This window comes from Poecilia reticulata, chromosome 10, assembly GCF_904066995.2.
Source record: "Poecilia reticulata chromosome 10, P_reticulata-male-v2, whole genome shotgun sequence".
Lineage (NCBI taxonomy): Eukaryota > Metazoa > Chordata > Actinopteri > Cyprinodontiformes > Poeciliidae > Poecilia > Poecilia reticulata.
In genome coordinates this window covers 26,419,945-26,426,519 of record NC_088839.1, presented here as the reverse complement: position 1 = coordinate 26,426,519, position 6,575 = coordinate 26,419,945, and positions in this window count along the sequence as shown.

Sequence of the window (6,575 nt, the reverse complement as noted above, 5' to 3'; positions counted from 1 at the left end):
TATCTATATCTATATATCTATCTATCTATCTATCTCTATCTATCTATCTATATCTATCTATATCTATATATATATATCTCTATCTATCTATCTCTATCTATCTATATCTATCTATATCTATATATATCTATCTCTATCTATCTATATCTATATATATATATCTATATCTATCTATCTATCTATATCTATATATATATATCTATATCTATCTATCTCTATCTATCTATCTATCTATCTATCTATCTATCTATCTATCTATATCTATCTATCTATCTCTCTATCTATCTATCTATATTAGTGAAACTTAGCAAAGGTATACCAGAATTCAGCTAAAGAAGCAGAAGTTTGTGTGCAACACGATTTATTTGAAAAAGACAAAAAGTGAAACAGAACTTGAGAAAGAGCACAATTAGCACAAAAGTCAATTAGTGCAATCCCAGAAATAGTTGAAACAATTGAATAGTGAATATACTATATTAATATATTTAATAGTGAATTATACTGTATAAATTATATAAATTATATAATATATAAATTATAGCAGAATTCAGCAGAAGCAGGAGTTTGTGTGCAACCTGAATTATTTGAAAAAGTCAAAAAGTGAAACAGAGTTTAAGAAAGAGCATAATTGAAACAACAGGAAATTAGTGCAATCCCAGAAATAGTTGAAACAATTGAATAGTGAAACAGTAATAAGTATAAAAAATTAGTGGAAACAGTAAACCAGAAATATTTGAAGAAGTAAAGAAGAGCAAAAGCAAAAAGGGTCAGAAGAAGTAGAAATGTTTGATATATGAATTTATAAAATTGATTAAAGATTGTAGAAGATCTTAAAAGATAGTAAAACCAGAAGGCAAAGAGAAAAGTAGACAAGCAGAATGCATAGAAACAGATAAAAACAGAGCACAAGAAGAAAATACATTGAAAGAATAGGAGAAAGTGTGACAAGGTTGTACTCCAGAGGAGTTTAACAGAAAACAGTAAAACCTGTTGAAATGATGGTAATAATTCCATAAAGTAGACACTAGTGGCTATATTTTAATGCATAAAATATTTCTCTACAGTGAAATATGTATGAACAGCATAATTTTGTTTGTCAAAGAGCAGAAAAAGTTCAAAAACGGCAGTTACTAGAGCAGGAGTGTCAAACTCCAGTCCTCGAGGACTTTTAGAAGTGCCTCTGCTGCAGCACACCTGAATACAATAATTAGGTCATTAGCAAGAGTGTTTGCCGAATTCCACCATTCATTTCTATGGGGAAAATATTTGCACAAAAGTGCAATTATTTCAAAAAGTGCAATAGTGAAGTTTACCAAAAGTCATAGCACCATTCTCCTGAAGGAGCTGAACGTTTTGATATATAAATTAGTACAATTAGTGAAACGTAGTGAAAGTAGTTAAGCGACAAAAAACGTACGGAAGACAGAATAATAAAGATAAAGAAAAACAGAAAAACAATAGTGAGAATGCATGGAATGCATTCTCACTGATTAGAGGACACTACAGCGGGGCCCGTTTTTGGGTAACGCAGCAAGATGGCGGGGACGTTTCCCTGAAGATAAAGAAAGCTACAGGAATCCTGCGTGGAGACGCTATTGGAAAAGAAAAAAAAGAAAGTGGACTCGCGAAGCAGCGGTGACGGTGAGGACGTCGGCGGAGCGAGCCGGTTTCTGGGGTCCACCCGGTTCCAACAAGAGGAACAGTAACAAGGATTTTGCGTTCGTGTCAGCGAACTCGAACATCAACAGGCCTGCAACGGAAGCGTCAACGGGTATTGGACTGTATGTGTGAGAGTGGGCCCTGTGTGCGGAGATGTGTAAAGTTATATGCTGAAATGTGAAGTTGGTGTAAGTTTAAGAACTGTTAATGTTTGTAAATATATATAAGGGGTTAAGAGACTGATGTGTGTTAAATTCCTACCAACGTTCAGGGTAGATAGAAGAAGCCAGGTTTGTGTGTTGAAGATAAATAAGAAAAAACAACTTTGTGCGTGGATGTCTGGATTATTTTACTGGGAAGGTAAAAGAATGACAACAGTAGTGGAGTAACGGCTACTCATATGAGGTAAACCTGCGTGGTATCTACCTGAAAATCACGAACCCAAGTAGCTACCCCACAAGTGAGTTAAAGTTCTGCCCCTGAGAACAAGTGATAGAGCAGTGGGGTGCTACAATAATAATAACAATATGCTGTATAAGACTATTTAAAAAAATATTGTGAAGTTATTAGAAATGGGCACATTGGACTCGTGATCCAATATGGAACTGAATTGGATTGCTTTTTTAAACTACATAATGTGCATGTGTGTTGAACCTGAGTCTTTCCTGATATGACAAAGGCTGCCTGTATGTGATTGGCTGCTTGTTTGCGGGTTTAACCCAGCTTTAAGTTGCGTCAAAGCACCCACATTTATCTCCACTGATCTTCAGAAGCTGAACTCTCTCCACTGGCACAAAGCTGTCAACAAATCCATGGGGGGGATTGATGGAAGATCCTCGGGTTTCCTTAGCCAGGAGTAATTGATTGATTAATGAGGGGTGGTGGATGATTGGTATTTTGAATGGATTGTCTCACCTGGGCAGCAGGGGATAATGAATCAGATTGGTTTATGTTTACACTGTCCTCACTGTAAAGCGTCATATGGGGTCAGGGTTTGAGATCTCTTTAAAGCTCCTCGGACCAGGCAGCACCGACGTGAACGGCATCACCGGATCGTCAATCGGCAGAATCATCTTCACCATCAGATTTAGGTCCTCCAGATCAGTCGATGTTTGTGTAAAACCTGCAGGTGGGATTCAGATTTTTGTAGCCGTGAACAATGAGCCGCAAATATTGTACAGTTTCCAGAATGAATGAAGTTAAAGATTTAATTAGATTTTCTCTTTAAACAAGTAAGAAAAAGATCTTCAGCTGCCTTTTGCATAGCTGTTTGTTCCCTTTATACACTAGTGGCAATGTTAGACTCCAGCCTTTTCAGGTATTTAACTGAGTCTGTTTTGTCTGAATGGCACAAACTGAATCCCATTTGTACTTTTTTGCAAAGGCACACATTTTCCACCAACGCCTCTGCGTCATATTTTTGTGGGAGTGCATTTTAGAACAGAACAATTTCACTTTTGAGTCTGTGAAACTGCTCTGAAGGGTTTCTGCAGAAAATATTGATCTTGTTTATTCTTGCCTTTCTACTGCAGCGATTAAATATTCTCTTTACAAATTGACTTAGTAGGCTGCACAGTGGCGCAGTTGGTAGAGCTGTTGCCTTGCAGCAAGAAGGTTCTGGGTTCGATTCCCGGCCCCAGTCTTTCTGCATGGAGTTTGCATGTTCTCCCTGTCCATGCGTGGGTTTTCTCTGGGTACTCAGTCCAAAAACATGACTGTCAGGTTAATTGGTCTGTCCAAATTGCCCCTGGGTGTGAGTGTGTGTGAGCATGGTTGTTTGTCCTGTGTGTCTCTGTGTTGCCCTGCGACAGACTGGCAACCTGTCCAGGGTGAACCCCGCCTCTCGCCCAGAACGTTAGCTGGAGATTGGCACCAGCAAACCCTCCCGACCCCACTGAGGGACAAGGGTGTAAGAAAATGGATGGAAATTGACTTAGTTTATACATTCTATCATGTTACAAACACATTTGGTCATTTATTTGATTAGGAACTGGTGCAGTAAACCAACTCAAAGTAGTTGTGAAGTTGAGGAAAAATGATGGTGTTTAAAGAAATTCAGAAATAATCTTAAAATATGATGCACATCTACATTAAACCCTCTTTACTCTGAACCCTCTAACTAACAAATACTACAAACGATTGCCTTCAGATGTTACCTAGTTTGTCATTTAGCCCAAGTATAATCTTTGTATGAATAGAAATGTTCTGCTAAAGCCTCAGAGATTGAATAGTTTGCATTACACTTGAAACCATTACTTATAAACCATTTTTCAAAAAGTCTTTTGAATGTCACTTAGTCACATTTGTGGACATAGAGGGTGATAACTGAATAAAATATGGAGAGAAGGCAATATTTCTCTTCATTTCACAATAATTCATTGGTAGAAGGTGATACCATTTTGTGGGAGTGCAGATTTGTTAAATATCACTGGCCTCTTAATGTGGCAGATGGGGTTTATATAATAGTCAGTTCAGAAATACTAAGAAATTAAAAAGATAACATAAAAAATATATTATAGTTATAACCAAACATAAAAACCAAAACTTTCATATCCATTTCAAAAGGGAAGAAGACAAAGCTGATTTAATCCCACATTATGCATATTTACACATCTAATTTTTACAGTTTCTACTCTAACCAAATTATAGGTGTACAATTAATTTATTATTATTAAATCTTCACCAACAGCCAAAAGCAAAACCTCTTCATGTTCTATATAATCCATTATATAAACACCACATATCCCACACATTCAATCATGGTTTAAAGATAATATCTTTTGATTGTTTCCTTTTAAAGAGAAAGATAAAAAAATAAATTAGCAAAAATGACCTATAATTTGCTGCATTTTGTTACTTAAATGTTGCTTTTGTCAGGGATTTTAATGCTCTGGAGATGAAAAGGACTTTCTTGTGAGTTGAGTTCCCCGTTTCAAAGATCAGCTGGGAACGACTACCCAAACAAAAGAGCCTAGAATAATGCCGTGGCCTTGTCTCCTTATGGTGAACTCCCTATTTTACCTGTTTCATCTCTGCAGGCCAATGCAGAGTCATGTAAGCCCCTTACAGCTAAGCTGCTGCCATTTTAGGCAGGTGATTTGTGTAGACAGCCAGTATTGTCTCTTGCAGGAACTCCTGCCTTGTCTCATTGAATTAGAGCTCCGTCGTATTACGGCCTCTTAACAACACAGCCTCTAGATTGTTGCTAAATCGAGACAGAGAAGCAATGTTTTCTATTTATGGAAACTCTTTTAACAACTGCTGGTGAGCCCATTAGAGCAGTCCTGACATGCTGGTGTATAGTATAAGACTTCTGAAATAAACGCTGCTGAGTTTAGTTATTAACTCAAACACACTTCCATCTTGAATTTCAAGGCAACCATGTGTTTGTTTAGTGTTTTGCCATCTGCATTCTGCTCCTCCTGCACGACCTTTACTGAGATGTGTTTTTAGCTGAGTTTCAAGTCAACCGAGGCTGCAACATTTGAGTCAACAACCTCAAATGAAGAATGGTTTGGTCATGCTTCACCAGGTTTTCATTATATACTGCAAAAACACCAAGTCTTACCAAGTAATTTTGATCTAGTTTCTAGTGCAACCATGTTAGTTGCCTTGAAAGAAAGCAAAGCTAACTTACAAACAAATTTAGGAGCTGGTTTTAAGTCAGTAACTACTTGTTCTATTGGTTGACAAGATGTTTTTCTCATGTTATAAGTGAAATTATTTGCCAATGGAACAAGTGCATTTTTATCAATATTAAGTAGTTATTGACTTAAAATACGCTCCTATATCTTGCTGAGAAGCTACTTATAAGTTCATTTTGTCTCATTTCAAGCATACTTAAGATACCAAAATTACTTGATAAGATTTTGCGGTTCAGTAGCGTAAAATTTTGGTCTAATATTAATTGTTCTTTGGTGTAAATGTGTGCATGTTGTTGTCCTGCCGTCCCAGTGTTTCCCTGTTCTGGACAAATCACTCCATCACTAAAGTCCTTACGCTGGATCCCTGTAGCTCAGGGAATAAATCTTAAAACTTAACTTTCGTTTGTTAAGAAATCAGAGAATAACTTACTAACAAAATACTTTAAAGATCTGTTTTTATTTAAGCTTTTCAGACAGGTCCTCTGGTTCTGGTATATCTTCCATATTCAGAACCAGAACCAAACATTGGGAAGCAGCATCCAGCTTCTTTGTCCCACAAATCTGGAACAAACTTACAAAAAACTGCAAACAGCCGAAACACTGAGTTCCTGCAAATCAAGGCTAAAACCCCATTTGTTTAGAGTTACATTTGGTTAATAATAACTGGAACATTGATCTATTTGATGTATTGATGATTTTGATGATGGCATTTGGCAAAATGTAATGTTTATTTTACAATTGGTGACTACAATGTAAAAAAAACTAATTTAAAATCTGTACTTCTACAGATTTTACCACATAAATATAGTAAAGTTTTACTGTTTTTTTCTGTGTCTATACGATAAACATCTGGCAACGGCAGCTGCTGGTATTTTACTGCAAAATGGAGACTTTTATTTTTACAGAGTACGTTATTTTTATAAACTAAAACATTTTGAACTGTTTTGTTGGGGAAATGTTCTATGCAAATAAACTTGACCTACTAAGCTAATGACTGTTGGAGATAAGCACCACCTACAAGCTATTTTTGCTTAATTTATTCTATAAATTGTTGTGGCCCAATGTGAAAAAGTTAAAGGTTTTATTATTATATCTGCAAAGTGATGCCTTTTTGTCTGGCAGTTGTAGTCATGCCCAAATGTTGTGTAAAAGGCAAATTCCCACCACAATCATCTCTTTGAAACAACTGATCCTAAAATGAGGGGTAAGAAGATGCGTCAGATCGGGATGGACTTGTTTCTGTTTGCTTTATGGAGTCTGTGGTTGGTGGTC